At 34.0% G+C, this 21497-nt stretch overlaps 1 long non-coding RNA gene across 3 annotated transcripts in view; it reads right to left on the reverse strand.

Moving 5' to 3' along the window:
- Positions 1–21497, reverse strand: part of LOC125615498 — a 263521-nt gene that overhangs the window by 111927 nt on the left and 130097 nt on the right. For 2 of the 3 annotated variants that reach the window (XR_007346118.1, XR_007346117.1), the window contains exon 2: positions 12735–12807. This is a non-coding gene — a long non-coding RNA (uncharacterized LOC125615498). Of the gene's footprint in view, positions 1–12734; positions 12808–20665; positions 20780–21497 lie in introns of those variants that run through there. The other variant, XR_007346119.1, reaches the window with a different exon arrangement.

Here is a 21497-nt window from a genome sequence, read left to right on the forward strand (position 1 = left end):
CCAGCAGCTCAGGAGGCTGAAGCAGGAGGATGGCAAGGTTCAAGCAACTTAGAGAGAGACCCTGTCTCAAAATAAAAAATGAAAAAATGGGCTTCGGATGTGGCTCAGTGGGTTAGTGCCACTGAGATCATTCCCTGATACTGGAAAAAATAAAATAAAACGATCCTTTGTTTACCTTGTGTGAACAGTACTTGTATCTTCTGTGCACTCCTGCTCAATTTCAAGGGGGGGCCAAGGAAGTCATGCTGAGATATGCTGCATCTTCTCCTGTGTTGTGTGGCCACCTCCCTTCTGATTAGGTTTGCATCCTTGGAAAATTAAATCAGGAACTTAATGTAACTTTGCAGCATGTGTGTTGGGGGTGAATCTCTTCCTGTCAATCTGTAACCTGGCTGAAACTCTGCAGTGCTCAATAAACATGGCCTATTAATGTCATCTTAATCATTATGACTTCCTAACTGGCAACAGGCATTTTTCAGAATTGAAGCTTTTTTAGAAATCAGTTGATTTACAATACAATCTTTGAGCAAATGCAGATGCAGAGACTAAAAATTTCACTGTAATTATAAATGAAAGCTTGATTGAAGAAAGGGAAAACGTCATCCCAGTCTGGGGCGGGCTATGAACCATATCAGCAGTGCATGAATGATGAAGAAACATCTAGACTGGACCATAACAGGCACAATTCCCAAAATGACTAAGGATTTTACCAGTTTCCAATAAGAATTGGAAGTTTGTCTCAAAGCCTGCTTTATATGCCCCAGAGTTCTTTGTTTTTAATTATGCTTAAATCAACTTGAGAGAATGGTTTAAAGCTTTTATTCTTGTGTGGGTTTAGTTCTCATTTTCTTCAATTGTCTATGTACCATCTTCAGAAATAGTTTTAGATGATTTATCTGATCAGGAACCCCATCTGTATCTCCTGTCCATTCTGGTACCTAGAATCAGAAAAGCTGATTGGAGCTATTCTTGATCAGATGGTGGGGTGGGGGGTAGCCTGTGAAGGTGAGCCAATGATTGTACACAATACCCCTTATTGATACTAAATGAGGAGTGCGTGTGCTCCCCAGACAAACTGAGAAGTTGGCAATGCAGCAAACTACTCAATTCACTGTGACTAGATTCTTCTTTTATAAAATTAAAAATTGTGCTAGAATTTTTTTCAAACATTTTTCTTTTGCAGAAGTCTTCCTTAATATTATTTTTAAGTAGGAAGGCCACAATGTGACAGAAAAATAGATGCACCCTGTTTGAAAAGGAGCTAAGATGTATAATTCCCCCTTTGCTCCATGTTATCTGCCTTAGAGAGCACTAAGGATTCCAAAGGGCCTTAGGAGAATCAAGGGGCCAGATGGTTTTCAAAGAATAATTCTTTCTGCCCTGGCACTCTTCAATTCCAAAAATCTGTGAGCTTCTAATGGGTAGTATTTACTAAGTGTTTAATTTATATATGACCTGAAACAAGCATTTTATACACAGTATCTTAATTGAATTTTAGAAAAACTTTACAAGGTGGGGACTATTCTCTGGTATAGGTTAAGGAACTGAGGCTCTGAGGTTTAGATAGTTTCCCTAAGGTCATTGAACCAGCAAGTGTAGCTCAAGGATTCACACTCCATCAGATGACTCCAAAGCCTCTATACTCACCAGAACTCAAAAAGAAGAACTAGCCTGCAGAAATAGCATGGCCTGAAACTTAGTCTAAAAGAACCTGGGCTTCACACTGGGGTCTTCTCCACTCTGTACAATAGCTTTCTGCTTTCCCCTCTTATCCTTTTTTTCCTCTCCTCTCCTTTAATCTCCTTTCCTCTTCTCTCCTCCACCTTTCTTTTCTTCCTTTTCTCCTCTTTCTCCTACCCACCTCTCTAGCTCTCTAGAAACATATAGCAGGAAAAACAACCATTGACTGTTGCTGAGTTTCACAGCCTGTACAGTAGGAATCCAGACAGAAAATTCCTAGGGCCTTTCCCTAGAGGCAGATGCCTATCTGTGGACAATTCCATTATAGCTCCATGTGTGGGAACAGGATACAGATGTAATACAACTGTTTCTGCTGCAGCTGGATGACAATCCTCAGAGAAGAGAGATGGAGAGGCACAGCTAACTAGGAAAAAGGATGGTAGAAGGTAGGTCCACTTCAAAGAAAGTTGATCCTGACTACATTTAGAACAGAAGGCCTTTATTTTTATTTCTCATTAAATTCCAATAGTGGGTGCCTGCTTTGGTTATTTTATGTAAATATATAAAAATACAGAAGTCCAAAATGTGGTTTTATCTAGGGGTTTTTACACAACTGCTTGTATATCCATAAGCAAATTATTTCTCTCCCAGTTTGGATATTTTTGTTTGTTTATTTGGGTTTGTTATTTTTATTTTTGTGAAAGGATAATCTCTATAGAGTTCTTGATCATTAGCATTTTTCTAAGTTGGCAGATCTGTACAGAAAATTTTCAAATACCAAATACAAATTCAAGCACTGGGAAATCAAAACAGGAATTCTAATAACATGAATAAATTTCGCATATCACTTCCTTAAGGTTTAAATTTTACCCTCTCTGATATGTAGAACAGCATTCCAGTTGTCTTTATGTCATTACCCTTCTGTGCAAGTAGGAAGCACAATGAGGAGGTTGGCTTGTTCATAATTACACAAGTGACACAATGGGGACTTGATCTCAGGTATCTTGACTTAGAGTCAATACACACTGGTCATTTGGAATAGTTTCCCCTATCCACGAGAAAGTCTCAGCTCTAGCTACTGTCATTTCTGTTATTGTTCCTTGTTTCCACCTACATGAACGTGTAATTGGTGCTGTGGAGGTTGGATGGCCACCTTCTGTAAAGCAATGCACCCAGTTTCTCCAGGTGGCACGATCACTGGTATCACCTACAGAAATGCAGCCTACCTTGTGCTGGAGCATCAATCTATAGCTACAGAATTTCTAGGTCTGATCTGAGTACTGTGTGATAGTCTGTAAAGGGGAAACACAAATACCTAAACCTATGGAGCTCTTTGTGTTTTATAGCTGGGTGTGTGGTAGGTACGACTTCTTTGCAATTTTCTGGTTTTTCTCCTTTGTTTACCACTTTGAATCTGGATGAACTATGTATCTCCTTCTTAAGAAGTCTACTTAATCTGCATAGCCAGTTTGATCATGCTTTGTATAATAAATTGTCTTTTGAAAATTTTGCTAATAATGCTGTCTTTGCAGTTTTGAGAGAAGAAAAATTAACCTTACTCAGAAAAGGCATATATATCATTTCAATGTCAATAATCACATATGGGCACAGATCAGTTTGGGATCAGAATTTAGATTGGGATACTAAGAAAGAATATCAGGACAATTAAATAATAGAAGAAATACAACAATAAAATAATAACCTACATAGCTATAGCCCTTTTGCTTTCCCCTTCTTAACTCTTTGAAATTAGCTTTTGTTCCTACCAGCAAATATTAAAATAACATTTATTAAAAAGACTATTGCCCTCCTACTCATTAAAACCAATGGCCCTGTATCCAGTTCCTATAGTTCTTAAAGACTACAGCACAGACTTTAGTAAACACTCGCTCCTTAGAATGCTTTTTCCTTGACTTGGAGATGTAAAGCTATTGCAGTTCCTGTCAGCTTTCTGAATCTCTAAGTATTTTCTTCACTCACTTCTAACATGAATTTTATCGTCCTTTTTCTTTATGCACCAACCAGCTCAGATGTCAAATCCAGTGCACAGCTTCAACTATCATCTTTGGGAAAGAATCTTAAATGCAAATGGTTATAAATTTCTTAGTAGAAAGGAATGGAACAAGGGGTAGAAGAAGCCCAGGTATTAACTAATCCATTCACTGATCTTCACTCACTGAAACGAGACTCTGTATGTTTACTGGGATTTTTAATTTATGAAGTTTAAATGTTTATTCTTGTTTATAAAATTAAGGGAGATGCCCTTATGTTGTTGGATTTGGGGGAAGTTTCTTTAATTCTCTTGAAATAAAATTTGCTTTTTACTTAAGCCTTTCTAAAAATCTAGGAACCACAATTATCTGGATTTGATATCAATCTTTAATAATATAAAATTATTGAATTTTGAATATTGATTCTTTTTTTATGTCATGTCATGTAGAAGTAGGCTGTGCACAAAGCAAAATCTAAGCAAGAAAAACTTATAAGAACTAAGTAAGAGCTTATGTGAGAAACAGTAAAGTGAAACTATTTGTTAGTTTTATGGTTATTTTCTTCAAAATCTGTGAAATTTTATTGGCATTAATATTCTTCTTTTGATATAAATTTAACTTCCATTGCTACTTTGAGTGACAGATTACTGAGTCAGTTCTTAGATTCCCAGTGAAGCTCTACAACTTACCAGGTCAACTTCAATTTCTTTATTGGTAAAACACAATTGTTATATATACCTGTTAGGGTTCTTGGGAGAATTAAGGGTAATGATGTAAAATGCCTAGAAACAGTATATTTTTAGTAAGTAATAATAGTCCCTCCAAATGGAATGAAGGAAATCAGTTTGTGACTTTACCAAAATCAACCAGCATAGTTAAAAAAGATAAATCAAGATACTCTGCATCCTGCATTTATTCAGAAATATAATAATGAGTATAATGACAACTATTAATTAAAATTTCTCATTTGTATGATAAGATAAATATCTAGGCAATATAGCAAAATCCAGAGGATTATTGAAAATTGTTGAATATGAGAATAAGAATCATAAGGGCTGCTTGAACACTTAGTTGCTCTTTGCAAGAATGTCAAATAAATGTTTGTTTGCTTGATTACTTTTATTAACTTGGATTAGTCTACTTTAGCCTTACAAAATTTATTAGTCTATGTAATGTGGGAAAAGAATGTGAAGGCTGGATATAAAAAGCACATATTCAAGAGCACCTGATCAATGAGGGTTGTCAGAACTAGATGCAGGAAGGTAGGGGTTGGGTGCCCTGACCTACCATCCCTGAGAGTCTATGGGTATAGGACTTCAGTTGCATAGTTGCCTAGATAGGGTTTTTAAATTCCCCAATGCTTTCTGAAATAAGCTGAGATAAATGCTTTGTTCCCACTATTTCCCCACACAAGCTTTGAGAGACTCAGATCTTCAAACAGTGAAAGGATGCTTCCTTTGCAGCAAGGGGAACTTGGACCACTTCCTGTTAATGCCAAGATACAGACAAGAGAAAACACCTCACAGTACAGGGATGGTCCACATAACCCTGACTGGTCAACACACCTGACTTCTGTCTGAGTAGTTACAGGAAAATGCTGTGTACTTCCCTGAGACAGTTGAGTCATGGTACTCCCTGTAGCATGGAAAAATACCAACTGCAGGTAGGAAAACAAAAAGAAGAACTGAAAAGAATGTGTGATCTACTAATGGCTTCATCTTAATCATATATTCATCAGCATCTGAAAGAGCAGACCTATAACAAAACAAAGCAACTCTCTTGTTTTAGAGTATTCCCAGAAACTGTCAGGCCCAGCTCCTAGAAAAATAACAAAGAAACCAAACTGTTTAATCAACGTGTAACAATGCAGGGACTGATGATTCCATCTGTAGAATTTCATATCATGCCTCTTTTTGCCTCTGCTCTTTCTGCCTGTATTTCTTTTAGCCATGACAGTGTTCACAAACACTTTCATAAAAGTATGGAAATTGAGAGATCTATAAAAGTAAGGTGATAGAGTCTTTTGTTTAAACAAGGCTTAAGTGTTGTCTATAGATCTGAATATGCCATGTTATCCCTGAAATCATAATGTGATATCCTGCCAGCTCAGGGCTTGTGTCATCAGACTCCATGGATACTGGTGGAAAGAAGGTATAATACAGTGGTAAAGAGCCCAGATTGTGGGGTTGGGTTGCCTATATTCACATCTTACCTCTAAACTTCAAGCTGGTTGACATGCTAAAAATCTCTTTACCATAATTTTCTTTATGTGAAAAGAGCACTATAATATATTGCATTGTAATTAAAACATGTGCTAAGTGGAGAAAAGTCTGGAGAGAAGATTGGACCATGGGTGAGTGACTAACTGAATTTCTGCCATTTTCATAGAACATGAGATGTGAATGTTTTCTATGAAGAAAACATACACAGCTCTGAAACGGAAAGGCCCCAGGATACTCCTCTTAAGTGCCCTTTCACTTGTGTGACTAGTTCAGCCTGAAGAAGGTGAGTCCATATTAGATGTTGGTTGTCAGAAGTTGGTCTTTTCTGACAACCAGTAAGTTGATTGTCAAAAAAGAATAATCTCTACCTCTTTAAAATAGAGACTGGTACCATTCAACAATAAGAAATATTTCCCAGAATTTTGCCAAGGTATCCAGTTGTGACACAAAAGGGATTCAACTTTCTTTCTAACATTCTCAGGTTGCTAAATATCTAAAGTATGGAATAGGAAATGTATGATAAAGCTAAATTATTCAACTTATATTTTTAATGAAATCTCTGAATAACTCCATGGGAAAAAATTAGTGGACATAACAATGAAACCAAACTATTGTTTGGGGTTGAATGGGATCAAACTTACATAAATCTGTTTTATTCAAATAAAACAGAAAAGATGAGGAAGTAGGAAATTTATGAAAGAAGAATATTTCAAAATGAGAAAACCAATGTGTCATGATATAACTAGATTAAGAAGATTGAATCCAGACTTTTTTTATTAGGCAGAAAAATGTTTTGCAGTGGAGAAAATTAAAGGAAATATAGACTTTATAAAGAAATAGATAAAAGATGAGAAAAGGTTATAGACTAACATGAATCGAAATAGCAGCAGAATTAAGGAAAAAATTTAAAAAAGAACTTCTGTCAAAACACACAGAGATTATTTCTCCAAAATCACTAGAACAGCAAAACAGTGTAAAATTGAGAAAACCCATGCCTAATGATACTAGGAAATGACTATAACCCAAACAATAAGTGTTTAACAAAATTTAAAATAAAGCACAGGGTACCAGTGCATCATCATATCAGTAACATAAACCAGAAAGGGGAAAACAGAAAAATATAGCCAACCACACTGCTGCTAAGCAAAATCAGCTGACTGAGTAAACCAACAGAAAATGTCAAAGGAAAGATCTGAATGTACAGGGATTCATGCTGAGCCACTTCTATCTCCTATTCAGCAGGGGTGTGCTTCCTATAGGGAGGCTCTGGATTTTAGACTCACTCAAATCAAAATCTGTAGAAACAGAGCCTAGAAACCTGCTTTAACAGTATCATAGGGTCTCAGATAAAGGGAATTCAAGGATTATTCCAAGAAACATAACACTACAAATTGCTAATATAGGTTTTCATCTATTTTATAGCAATGTACAATACACCCACATGACATCATATACTCTGCATATTTCTATCAAAATATTTACTATAAAGTTCTTGGATATCATTTATAACAATTCAATATATATTATTTCTCAAGTAAAGACCTAATAGGTGCCAAAAAGTACAAATAATTCAAATCCATTTCTTCATCTAGAATTCAATAAACTAGCAAATAATCCATTAATATAGTTGAAATGGAAAAATAAACAGCCCAATCTCTTAAAAGTGTAAAAGCTCACAAAATTTATTATACAAAGAATAAACCAATATTAACAGGACAATTAGAAAATAATAATGAAAACACATCATTTTTAGAATAGACATATGGTCAAAGCTGTACATAGTAGAAATTGTATTGCCTTACACACTTATGACACTAAACAGTAATGTGTTAAATAAGACATTCAGTTTAAGAACTAGAGAAATAAGAAAATCTCTAAGAAATGCAAACTGAAGGAATGAATAATGATGAAACAATAAACTAATGAATTAGAAAACAGAAATGAGAACTGATAAATAGATACATAAATAAATTGTATGTGGGTGGAATAGTAATTTTAAAAGAAGAACCATTAGCTAATCATCAAGAGAAGAAAGAAAAGAATACAAATATACTCAAAGATATAAAAGAGAACACATGAATTTTTGGAGGACCAATCAACCGTACTCATCCCATGTGGAGAGGAAGCTGCTGGTTCCTACTGACAGTGCACTGTACACACCACTTGCCCATCCTGCATCCTGGGACTAAGCCAGTGTGGTCAGAGAGCAAAGCTTGTTGGGTCTGGTAAGTCCAGCACCAACTCCACCCCAAAACTACTGCCATCCAGTCTAATTTGTAGGACCCTGGGTGACGAACACAGGACAGTAAAAGGGAAGTAAGTTTTCCCTCCCCAACAATCATCTCAGACTCACATTATCTGTCCTCTTATCAATGTGAAAAGAAAGCTGCTCTCTATATATATTAAGTGGAAGAGTCAGATTTAAAAAGGGTAAGATGCTGGGAGACATGGACACCGTGGTTACGTGAACTTTGTGAATTTTTGGACTTAGCAAGTATTGCTTTTTAAAAAGCTAAAAAATGTAACTGTTCATGTTTAATAAATACTATATACATATGAAATTAAATAAATATAAAAAACAAATACAGAAGGATATTTTATATAATCTGAAAACAAATTTGAAACCATGAATTAAAGGGATTGTTTTCTAGGAAAATATAAATTGTCAGAATAAACTTCAGGAATACAGGAAGCATAAATGAAACAAAAACAACAAATGAAATAGTTTATATCTATGTTATGGCAATATACAACATGCATACACAACATTATACAATTTACACATTGCCACAAAAGTGAAGAATTCACCCTAAAGTACATAGGGAATCTTGACAAATCTTTAAAAATATCTTATGTGATTTACACATTTCCAGATCATAAAGAAAAAGATAAAATCTTCCTGCTGTTTCTTTCAAAGCCAAAATAAAAATCATCATTAGCTGACAAAGAGAACATGAAAATGCACATGTAAACTAAAGGCCACTTTTACGAATCGTCATTTGCTTGAATGAAAATCAAGTTATATTTCTGCCAACTATACAACATAAAAATTCCAAATGAATTAAAGACAACACAGTTATGAATTGTGAAAATGACGTTTCAGTCAATGCTAAACTGCAAATACAAGGGTAGAACACCAGATTACAATGGTGCAGAAAATTTCCCATTGCTGTGTCACATTGCCCTGGCACACACACAAGACCCACTTGTTTATGGTGATGCTGGTGGGAACAAACCTATGTTGCTCGGTTGTATAAAAGTATGGCACATGTAATTATATACAGTGCATAATACTAATGATTATAGATAACTGCTTATTTACTTATTAACCAAACTTTTATTGTTAAGAGGGTACTCATATTTATAAAAAGATAAAGAAAACACTGTAAAGCATGCTGTGTTGCTGTGTTACCCTGTGTCTCTTGATTGGCTGCATCAAGAGACCAGAAGGAGAGATTGACCTACACCTGGGTTTGTGTAAAAATGCTCTACAATGTGCTCACAAGGACAAAATTGCCCAACGGCACATTTCTCAGAACATATTCTGATCATTAAGCAATACATGACTGAATTTTTAAAAACATAAGAATAAGGAAAGAAAATATGGAAAAATAGTGATATAGTGTTAAGAAAGGGATTTATATGCACTAATAAATCTTAGAAACATAAAAAATTGAAAACTTTTTCTGAGCAAAATTGAACTTCATGGGAAAAATATATTAACAAAGAAAAAGACAAACTAGGAGAACATATACAATGTATAAAGCACCAAAAAATCAGTAATTATAGAGAGAATAAATACAAAATAGTGATAAAACAAACAGGAAAAATGGATAAAAGCTATAAAGAGAAAATTCATAAAAGAAATATAAATATCAAATGTGTGGAAATGGGCAATTTTACTAAATATCAAAGAATAATCAATTATACAAATAATAATTTTTCTAATACAATGGTAAAATCTTTTTTTTTTTTTTTTTTTTTTAAAGATAGAGTGAGAGAGGGAGGGAGAGAGAGAGAGAGAGAATTTTTAATATTTATTTTTTTTTTAGTTCTCGGCGGACACAACATCTTTGTTTGTATGTGGTGCTGAGGATCGAACCCAGGCCGCACGCATACCAGGCGAGCGCGCTACCGCTTGAGCCACATCCCCAGCCCCAATGGTAAAATCTTTAAAGTGTCAAAATCCAATATTGAATTAGTTTGAGAGGAAATAAATATTCTCATAAGCTGTTGATAGGAGGGTAAATTTTACCAGTATTTTGGGCAGAATTAACTTGCCATATGTCTAAAATTGTGAAATGAATATGTTCAACTTCCAAAATTTCTCTTGTAGGAGTACCACATCCTATGGAGACATCATAAGAAGTGTGCAAAGATATTTTTAAGGATGATCATTGAAGCATTCTTTGTAATAGTGAAAATCTGTGAACTACTTAATTATCTTGAAGAGTAGATTGGTTAAATAAGTGTTAGTAGAGCCAAATTTTAGAAGTTGTTTTTAAAATAAGTTAGATTTATATGTACTAATAAAAATATATCAATATATTGTGGATTGAAAAAAATATTTGGCTATATTTAATAGAAACCTATGTTAGTAGATGAATCCTGTAGGGTCTTTTAGTATCATACAGTAGACTCATTCTATAACCACTCAAAAGGCCCACAAAGTATATCTGGGATGCAGGGTCTAACCCCATAATAATTAACAAAGAGATAGGCCTTTGTTTTATATTTGTCACCTCAAAGGCACAAGAGGGTAGCCACACCACCAGGCCTCATATCTGTTCTTCAGGCAGAAAAAAAATATTTCTATTTGCCTGGGAAGGGATGCTCTGTCCATGGACTTTTACCTATATTTATCTGATAAATCACCTTTTATAGACCAGTTTTTCATATCTCCTATATTCATGTTTTTTGATTATGACTACAAGTTTGGCATGTGCCTTAATTTGACAAACAGGACAGCAACACATTTGATACATTAGAAATTAGAAAATGAAATTGCATATTTCTGTCTTCTCTCTTGGATTACTGGCACTGCCACAAACACATGCCCTAGCTCATTTCTGGTTGTAGGCATATGGAAGACACAAGGAGAAGAGCTAAGTATTCCTGAGGCCTCCCAAGCCAGCCTGCTCACCAGCCCTTAGCTGACTACTGATACACACAAGCCCAGCTGTGATCTGCTGAGACTGGCCAAGACTAGCAGAACTGCCCAGGAAGTTTAAACAGTGGTCATTTAAGACACTACATTTATTTGTTCTGTAGAAATCAATAACTGATGAAGCCCCATTGTTCAGAATTACATCCAAATATTGCATTTTACTGAAGAACATATAGAAAATTAAGGTGTGTTGTTGTTGGTGGTGGTTATCTTTTTCTTTTTCTTTCTTTTTAACCTAAGCATATTGATTGACACAAATAGTCAAGGGGGAAAATTGGCATTATGGAAACCACTTATAATATTTATCCCAGGTATAAGGATGTTAATTAACTTTTACATCAAAGATAAACAGATTGAACTGGAAAGAAGGTCCAAAATGTTACTGGTTTTCTCTAAGTCAGGAAATAGCACTTTTCTGGTAAAGGACTTACTGCAGGTCAAAGCTATTCAACTCTGTCTCAGCTACAGGCAGTATGCAAACAAAGGTGTAGGGCTATGTACCAAGAAACATTTTACAAAGGTCATACACAGTAATGCAGATTTGGCCTGTTGTTACTTTTAGATTCTTGTCCTATGCTACTACTACGGTAATACTTTCTTGTTCATGCTTTTATGTACTGAATGAATTTTATCATCAAAAAATACAAAAAGTGATTTTAAATTTCAAGAGCTTTTAATACATATAAAATTTGTATTCTGATACATGCAAAAATTTGTGGTTTTAATATTTTAACATATTTTAAAACAAAATAAATAAATATTACAACTAAAGTAGAATATATAACAAATCAGCATGATAAAATTAATAAAATAACAAAAAATAGTAAATTAAATAATAGAAAAACCATAGACTTAAGAAATAAGCATAAAAACTAATTATGTGGGAATAAATTTTATAACAAAATATCATGAGCTTCTCTTGAAAAGATATGAAAGTATTATTCTCCCTCCTCAAATCTCCAAGTTTTTCTTTTTTTTTTTTTTTCATTTTCACAAAATATCAATTTTTGCTTTTCAATAACACAATCAGGCTCCTCGGATATATTCTTATTCCTAAAATGAATAAAGCTTCATCTCTTACAATTCAGCTCAGACAAATTGATGCCGACAGACACACACTAGATGAGAGGGGCTACCATTTAAATAGGAGACAATCTCTGCTCTCCTACCTCAGCTGAATGGGGGAGGGTAACGTGAACAGGGATAAATGTACTTTTAATGTAAAAACTATGCACCAATGGAGTCAAGGGGAAAATAATTATCCACTGCTTTGATACCTGTTGAGGCTTCCTGCTCAAGACCCTTTATTATACAGCATGCTGTAGTAGGGAAAAACAGAATTGGAAGTGAGAGGAGTTACAGTTGTGTATTAATATTACAGAGCCTTAGACAAATCACTTAATCTCCTGGGGCCTTAGTTTTCTCATTTTTGAAACTAGGGTAGTGATTATGTCTGCAGTACTGAGCTCACAGGGGTGTGAGGCTCAAATGAGATAATGGTCCTGAAAATCCTTTTAAATGTGCCACAATGTAAAAGGTACTTTCATTAACACCATTAGCATCAAAGTGTAAATGATTATGAATTTCACAAGTATATGTGCATTTCACACCTCTTCCATTTGCTCTAGAGAAAACCATCTTGGTCACCACTTTTTAAAGTCAATACTATCTTACCTGAATAGTGTGCGAAGAATCTTGAATGACAAATACAGGTTATTCTTCTCTCTCTTGAAGTCATAGTCACATCCTAAAAGAATAAAGAGCAGTATGAGGTTCAGAGTGACAAGTTCTTTGTAGCCTAAACATTGGAGTCTTTTCAGGATATGCTTACTCTTTCAGGTTGTCTTCTTTATCTTGATATTATTTGCTAATTATATAAGTATAATTTCAAAACAATGCAAATTCTCCCATCTGTACTTTTGTTAGCAGACTTGACTTTACTGCTAGCTCCCTTCTGAAAGATGATTTACAATGAACAAAACCTCTGGGACTTGAAGGTTGACATTCTGTTCCTACCATTGAATTATATGCTTACTAAGTGCTGATCAAGTTTGTTCCCAATCTACTTATGATGATTATACTGGTAACTATAATTATGAAATTTAATTTAATAAACTATTAATAAACTAATTAGTTTATTAAATAATTGAACTATTAAATAAAATAAATTTAAGTGGGAATAAAAGAATTGTATTCATCAATCGGAAGTTGAATAGTTTGGAAAAACTCAATAACTTAAAAATTCACTGTCAAACTGTTGTGGACAGGATACAATATTAAGAGGAAAGAAAATAAAAATATCTAAAAGGGTTATTTTATTGTGTCAGAAGTACTTTACATTTCTTACTCTGCTTTCAAGAATATGGGTATTTAGTTTCATATCTTACGCTTCTATTTAATGTAATAAAATAAATGAGAACTTTCATCATTAGATACATAGATAAAGAATATGTTTGGACCCTATCTTTGAAAACTGATGAATGAAAGCATGCTACACATTTCAAGTTAAAATTAAAAAATTTAAGGTATGTAAGTACCATTTTATGATTTTATACTTTGAACTTTTGGGATAAACAAACTATGCATTATTAACTAGAATTAGTCTGTTAACTAGAATTATTTCAAAATGAGAGTATATATAAGTCCACATGATTATTTAAAATTTCCATTACATCAGTACATAATAGATCAATTTCTAATTCTATTGGTATAATAATAAACACTGTAGAGAATAGAACAATGAATAAAACTTAGTTCCTACTTTTAAGGCCTTAAAACCTCACCAATTTCTTATATATGAAAAAGTTCTCAGGATTTCCATATAGAGCTGATCAGGCATCCCCTAAGGTTGTACAGAATGAAATTTGCACAACTGTATATAGAGTGGACCTAAAATTATAATGTTGTTAAAATAAATGCATCCTTGATTTTGACAAACAAAAATCAGATCCAGGCACTATAAATATTAGTTACATATCAACTAAATTACTCATGTTTATTATTGTCAATACATTTCTACAATTGTGCAAGAAAGAGGTAGTTCAGTTAAAAGAAAAAAAGAAAACTCAGGCTAAATTTCTGGAAATATTTTTATACCCTGTGTGTAGTTATTCATTATTCATTCATTCCTTTCATTTTTTTCTGCATATGTTGATTTCCTAAAAGGTGCCAAATCCATAAGAGGTTGGGCAGGGCAGGTAGAAAATATGATTAATAAGATCTCTGAATTATTTTCAAAGTGCAACAGAAGTCCCTTGAAGATTTTTAAGATTAATGACATGATTTAATTAATATTTTAAATTTTCCCAGGATATGGGAAAGGGGGAAAAAAAGGTTGGGAAAGATAAAGGGGGAAAACAGAATCTAACAAACCTGAAACAATGCTCACACACTCTATCCTCTCTGTGTTTCTGGTGTCCTTACATCATCTTTGCGGTAGGTGAACATGTCACAATTCCCTTCCTGAATGCTAAGCTCCTTGCTATCAGTAAGCATCTATCTCATAGCTGGTTATCATGTCCCAAGTTTCCTAGAATTATCCTATTTTAAAACTTTGACCTGAGATTCCTATGTCCCACAAAGAACATTCCAGAAATTCTAGTAAATTAGTCTCCAAACAGCATTGCACCTCCTCTTACACCCAGAAGCAACATAAAATCCTTCTTCATTTTGATACCCAAAACATGGCCACTGCACTCAAAAGTACCTAACTCAGTATTGAACACATATAGTTTCAATGACTACATTTAAAAAAAGAAATCTGCTTTCAGGTAACTTTTGAAAATGTGAGAAAACTAAAAATTGACATCAATTCCTTTGTCATTTTGTGGTACTTTTCTAGAACTATGTGCATTTGCTTTTATTTTGAATTCATCAGCCAATTTTCAAGGCAATTTGAGTTCACTTTTTGTGAAAGAATCTTCAAGAAAATATCCTGTCAAGGGCTGTGGACACCAAGATAAATGACACCCCCTACATTTCTCCCATACTAAACACCACTTTATGAATTCCATTCAAAAGAATGTATTCTTTGGTGCCAGGCTGCTCTTTAACAAACCCCTGAGCCTACTGCTTTCCTTTGTCTCTTTGCTCTGCGGGTTATCACTTCACCCTCTGTCTTTCTCTGTCACACTGACTCTGCTCCTGAGACTCCATCCTCTAAGCAGTTCTGCTCAGGATTTTGGATACTGGATACTCCAGTTATAATTTAGATCATATATGTGTATGTGTGTGTATATATATATATATATATATAAAACATTATAGATTAGATCACATATATAATTTAGATTTTATATACATGTGTATATATATGTATATATATAAAGTTTTGGCAAATTTGAATCTTTCCTTTGAATTATTCTAGTTTGTGTCAGTGTTCTCCAAAACTCACCCTTAATAAAGTGAAAAGAAAAACCTGACAGCAACCATTCTTTGGTAAACTATCAAAGAATGTTTCTGTTTTAAATTTCTTTGAACTAACCTGAAGTGACCTGGATGAAATCATAAATAAGATTAAAATTTTATTAACTCAATGTCAGTGGTGTGGTGGAATCAATACCAAAATAGCAATCAGAAGCTTTGATTTTCCACAAACTTTTTATATTGTCTAGAACCCAAAATAATGAGGGACTTGTTATAGAAATATATATGCAAAAAGAATAAAAGACATCTGTGCTAACCCAGTTACAGGTATAGTCTGGATGTCACAGAAGAGAAATAATTTGGGAATTGGAATATGATTTAGGATTTATGTTATTTTACTTCCAATGTTAACTTGTCATTTCAGTTATCCAATCTCTTGTCAATATGATAACTCAGCCTTTTATCTGTACTCCTGTATATCTTTTAATTTCTGCCTCATTGGACATCAGCACTTGGAACTTAAATGTACTCACAGACTCTATGTATGCATAGACTCTCAGGACAACTGCCATTTCATAGGCTCTCTTACTTAACCTTCTATATCTTTTTCAGTATCTGCATGTATTAACAACTGGAAAACACTCTTTGTAGTTTGCACTTAAATACTCCATAAAGGAGAATCTGAAGTGTTACTTACTTACTATCATTTTGTTTTGACAAAACTCTTATACATCCATCTCTGTGCACTGCTAGCCAGTAGATAGATATTGTCCTTGAGTCAATTTCCAAAATTAAATAGGCCTAGTCAGCAGCAGCTGCTGAGATGAAATAACCTCACAATTTTCTGTGACGTGTTATGTTCAATAAGCCATTTATCACCACCAGAGCTCTGTATGGGAATCTAGATTTCCTCTTCAGTGAATTGGGCTTCTTCATGCCCCCGTTTACACATTTGTATGAGTAAACATCTGATTGTATGTTCCTTATCTCTCTTTCAGACTCTAAGATATGAGTCTGTCTAGCTCTCAGTGACCAAGAGTTCTTGGGCTCATTCTGTTTTTTTGTTGTTGTTTCTATCGTGTAAGGTCTTGTTCCAGATATTGAGGGAATAAAGCAAATGAGACAGAACCAATGTGTAACAACATTCTGGAAGGAAACAAAATTTGCCCCAAATATTATGAAAGTAAGTTATTTTAATGCAACAGCTACTTATATATGTTGGAAAATGTTTTGGAAAATTAGAAGGATTCAGTCACTCCAACTCCAGCAACAATGAGAAGCTACTACTACACTTAATATTGAAGAGACAAAGAGTACACATAATGTTACTCAAAACATGAGACCTGGAGCTGCCTGGAAGAAGTTGTGAGGGACAAAGGGTCTAACGATGGAAAATTGAGGGAGGAGATGTTTCAATTTCTCTTGACTTTCCACACTGCCATCGCCTACCAGGGCTTCCCACCAGCTTAACCAAGATGGAAGTAAGAGAGAATAAGGAAGCCAAGGATATGGAGTCTCCAGCCTCTAGGATCATAGTGCTCAGCCAAGAAGTACAGAAAATGGGTAGAGATAAATGGGAAATAATGGTCATGTGGATTTTATCATGAAGTGGAATGAACAGTTAAAAAAATAAACTAAAATAATACACTGTAATTTGAATGGAAATAATGACAATAAGGAGAAAAGGAGTGGGAGTAAAAAGTATGAAAAGTGATTTTAAAATTACTTTATAATATTTAGAAAAAATAGCATATGATGATAAGTTTGTGTCAGCTTAATAAATAAAAATGGATACTTGACTTGGATTTTTTTTATTTTATAATATGTGATATGCAAAAGGAATGCATATGATGTATGCAAGTCATGAACACACAAAGTAAACAACCTTGAAACAACATCAAGGAAAAAATAAATGTTATCAATATGATTTATCATCCTTTCCTTCTCCTTCACTCTGCACCAGTGGTACCCACTATCCTGAGTTTTCATTTGTAATTACAGTCTTTCTTTTCTTTTTAACATAATTTAAATTTTGCTGATTTTTGAGACTTATAAAACTGATATCTTATACTCATCCTTTTGTGTCTTCTTGTTTCATTCAACACCAAACTCCTTTCTTATACTATTTTTTGCCTGAGTTACTCAAAGATATATTTTAAATTTTCTAAATGTGTAGGATTTTTAAAATGTCATTCTTTATTGATATCTTGATCAATTGCATTGTCATCTAAAACTGGTTTGGGAACACTGAGCCATCAAGGTTTATTGAAACTTACTTGGTCTACAACCAACAAATTTCATCTCTAGGCCACAGATCCCTGATTTTTACTGAGGCTGGGTATATGGTCTTAAAGGAGATTGATTTCCAAAAAGAAATTCTTCATGGTCTTGAAAAGCCATTTCTATTCTCCAGTGGAAAAAAAAATATGACTACTAGATTATTCTTAATTGTTTCATTCAAATTGTCCATGTACTTGCTAATTGAATTATCAATACCTGAAAGAGTAGTGTTAAAATCTGTCATTAAAATGTTGGATATTTCTGATTTTCCCCAGAATTTTGTCACCATTGTTTCTCATGCTTTTAATCTCTGCCATTATGTTCTCAAAAGGTATATTCTCCCAGTGGATTTAATTTGATAATACATAATGATTTGAGATAAAATGTTTTCTGCCTTAAGTCTACATTGTCTGATTCTATTTTATTAGCTAAAACTATATGAAATTCACAGTTTTGTAAGTCGAAAATTGTCAAATTAATGTAGTCAAATCTAATAGATTGTCAGTTTTATTTTCTTTGTCCTCTCTGTGCTTTTGAAATACATATGTCTTTTGGAAGGAATACATAGTTTGGTCTCTTCAAAGCATTTAATCAGACAATCTATGTCAGTTTACAGTGTTTGGGGATATATTTGGATATATTTCAAGACTGTATTTTGTACTTTGTCACTGGTCCCAAATTTTGTGATTTTCTCTTCTTTCCTTATGTTATAAAATTTCAGGAAAAATAAATTTAATAGGGTTTACTTGAGCAAAAATAATTCATGAATTAGCACTCAGAGCCAGGAGAGGTTCGGAGAACCTCCCCGCAGCAGCATGACTTTGTAGGCAAAGACTTAAAGACAAGGAAGAAATAATTTAGTGCTTAGAGTAAGAAATCTCCAGTTAGAGGTTTGATGGCAGTTTCTGACTAGTAAAGTCTTTAATTTTGCTTTAATGTTTACATGGGGGCTTCAGTTTGCTTGTGTAGAAATGTAAAATTCCAGGGCTATTTCAATTCATCAAATGGCCTCCTAATTTAGAATTTTCAACAATTGCTTTCTTTTAGATTTTAGATTGACTGAATTTTTTCTTCTTTCTGTTTTTTCCCTTTTTATAACTTTAGAAAAATATAAACATTCAAATTTTCTTTTTAGTGATTATTCTTAAATTTGTTATATGGATTCTTAGCAAAGTCTGATAGTAATCAATATATTTACCCCAAGTCCAACAATAAAGAGACCTTTGAATGTAATTCTAGTCACTTCCAGTTAGTATTCAATAATTGTTGCCCAAACATTTACCTCTTTATTGCTTTATTGTACTCCACATATTGGATATTATTATCATCATCCTTGTTATTATTATTGATTTATACTCATTAATTGTGCTAGTTAATTCTACAATTTCTAGAAGCAAGTTCTTTATTCATCACATTGTTTAAAAGGCTTGGAGCCCAAAAGTTTGATTTTTTTTCTTCCAATTTACTCTTGATTTTACTCAATTTTTTTACTCTGACCCAAAACATAATAGACAAAACACTTACTACTTCTATTAATTTACCCACCAAAAGACTGGAATATGGTCTGAGAAAGGGTTCATATCCATTTAATTAAAAGCAACGTTGAATTATAATTCTAGATAATATCAACATGATAAGAAAAGGGGAGGAACACTTGGCCCAACAGCTACTAAAAATAACTACAAGGTCATTGTATTTAAAAACAATATATAAATGCAATAGAAGACAAACTGGCCTCCATTCCAGGATTTCTGTGAGACAGACTCATATCTCAGAATTTAAATAATAATAAAGATGACACCACAAATCAGATTGCTCGGTAAATGGTGACAGGAGGACTGCTCATTATAGAGAAAAATCTACAGCTCTTATAATACACAAATGCAAAATCCAAATATATTAGAAAAATAAATCAAGGAAAACCATGAATACAGAAGATGATGTACTGCAAGGCTGGGGAAGGACTTTTTAAACAAAACTCCAAAAACATAAATTAATGGATTCAATCCCATCAAAATTAGGAAATAAAGTCACAGAAAGATGTCACAAAGAGATATTTTTCATTTCTAAAACCACAAGGAAATCATTATCCAGAATATATAGAGAAGTCCTTCATGTAAAAAAAAAAAGCCAAGGAATCCCAAATTTTAAATATGGGAAGAAAGACATTTGGGTAAATTTGTAGCTAAAGAAAATCATAAGTTTAATAAAATATAAGAACAGATGCTCAAAGTCATTAGTAACCAAAGGAATTAAAAACAGAAAAAGAGATTTCACATCCAACGTATTAGATCCTAAAAGGAATGTTGAGTGAAAAAACTAAAAAAAATAAAGTTGTGTAGGCAAATTAAAACTACTTGAAATAATGCAGGTTTGCACTAATGCTTGAAAATAGAAGTATATGCTAAATACAGGTTGGGGAAATGGGAATGAAAAGCAAACAGGGCCTCTGCAAAGACCAATGGCTGCTAATTGACCAAAATTACAGCAGATGGCTAAGAAACCCTTGTCTCATTAACACAAAGCAAACCATAACACACAGATGAAATGAACTACATCATCCTAGACACCCACTTCTCTCCTGTTTTACCCACAGGACACCCAGTTGGGGAGTCCACCACCACTCGGGCTCTTTGCTTCCCTGTGGCTAAGTTCCCCTATAATCCTAATCATTCTTCTGTAGAATGAGAATAAGATAACCTGCTTTTGTATCTAATTTTCCAAATATTTCTATTCCTGCATAAATGTAAACCCAGAATAAGTGATGATATTTTTAATAAATTTGATTTCATTTTTTTCTCATTTTCTTTTATGCTTTTTTTGATCCATTCAGCCAATGGAATTCATTGCCTCAAGGAAAGGGTAACATACAAAAAAGTAGAGAAAATCTTTTATGAAATATATAACTTTTAGATCATAAAACATTGTATTTGGAAAAGGCCTCCTTGTCTTCGGCTTACCTACAGATGGTTGTAAGCAGGAAACAAGGACAGTCACAGCAGAAGCAAAGCGCAAGTAATGGCAGGCTCTTGGGTGCAATGTCCTGTATGGAGGTCTCCCTAGAGGACATTGAGAAACCTGAGATCAGATAGGACCGTGCTCCTGCCCAGGGGACAGTCCATGGCCAGCAAGATCCTAGTGTCCCTGTCCTTCAGCCTGGCTCTCTAAAACAGTGCTGCAGACAGCCTGAGGCCTCCTCACTGAGCATCTTACAGCCAACAGTAGCAAGAAGCAAGAGACTGACCTGTGTCTAAGAGCAGAGCAGGGACTTCTGTTGAGTGTCCTTGCTAGATGACTGGCTTAAAGTTACAGTGGGAAAGGGGACTCCTCCGATGAATCTGTGCAGATACGGGAGGATTTCAAAAATAGGTCTACTCTTTGGGGCCGTTAGTCCTTTCTATAAACTTGTCCCATTCCTCAAAAAGTGAACAGAACACCAAAAACACTTTGTGGTTCTCAACAAATCTTTGTTATCCCCATCCCTATCCTGTCCCCTAGCAGACATATGGCAATGGCAATATCTGGAGTCATATTTGGTTATTATGACTTGGAGGCATTATTGGTACCTGGTGGGCACAAATTAGGGGCACTAATAAAATGTTCTATTAATGCCCAGAACTATTCCCCAAAACAAAGAATTATCAGCCCCAAATGTCAACAGTGTCAAGTTTGGAAAACCCTTTCCTAAACTAAGATAGTTTTTTATTGATTAAAAAAAACAGATTTATAACAGAAATTATGATCATTTGTTAAAAAATTATACTTCATGGATTCCAATGTGCAACCACTTTT

This window comes from Marmota marmota, unplaced genomic scaffold (genome assembly GCF_001458135.2).
Source record: "Marmota marmota marmota unplaced genomic scaffold, marMar, whole genome shotgun sequence".
NCBI classification, from domain to species: Eukaryota; Metazoa; Chordata; class Mammalia; order Rodentia; family Sciuridae; genus Marmota; species Marmota marmota.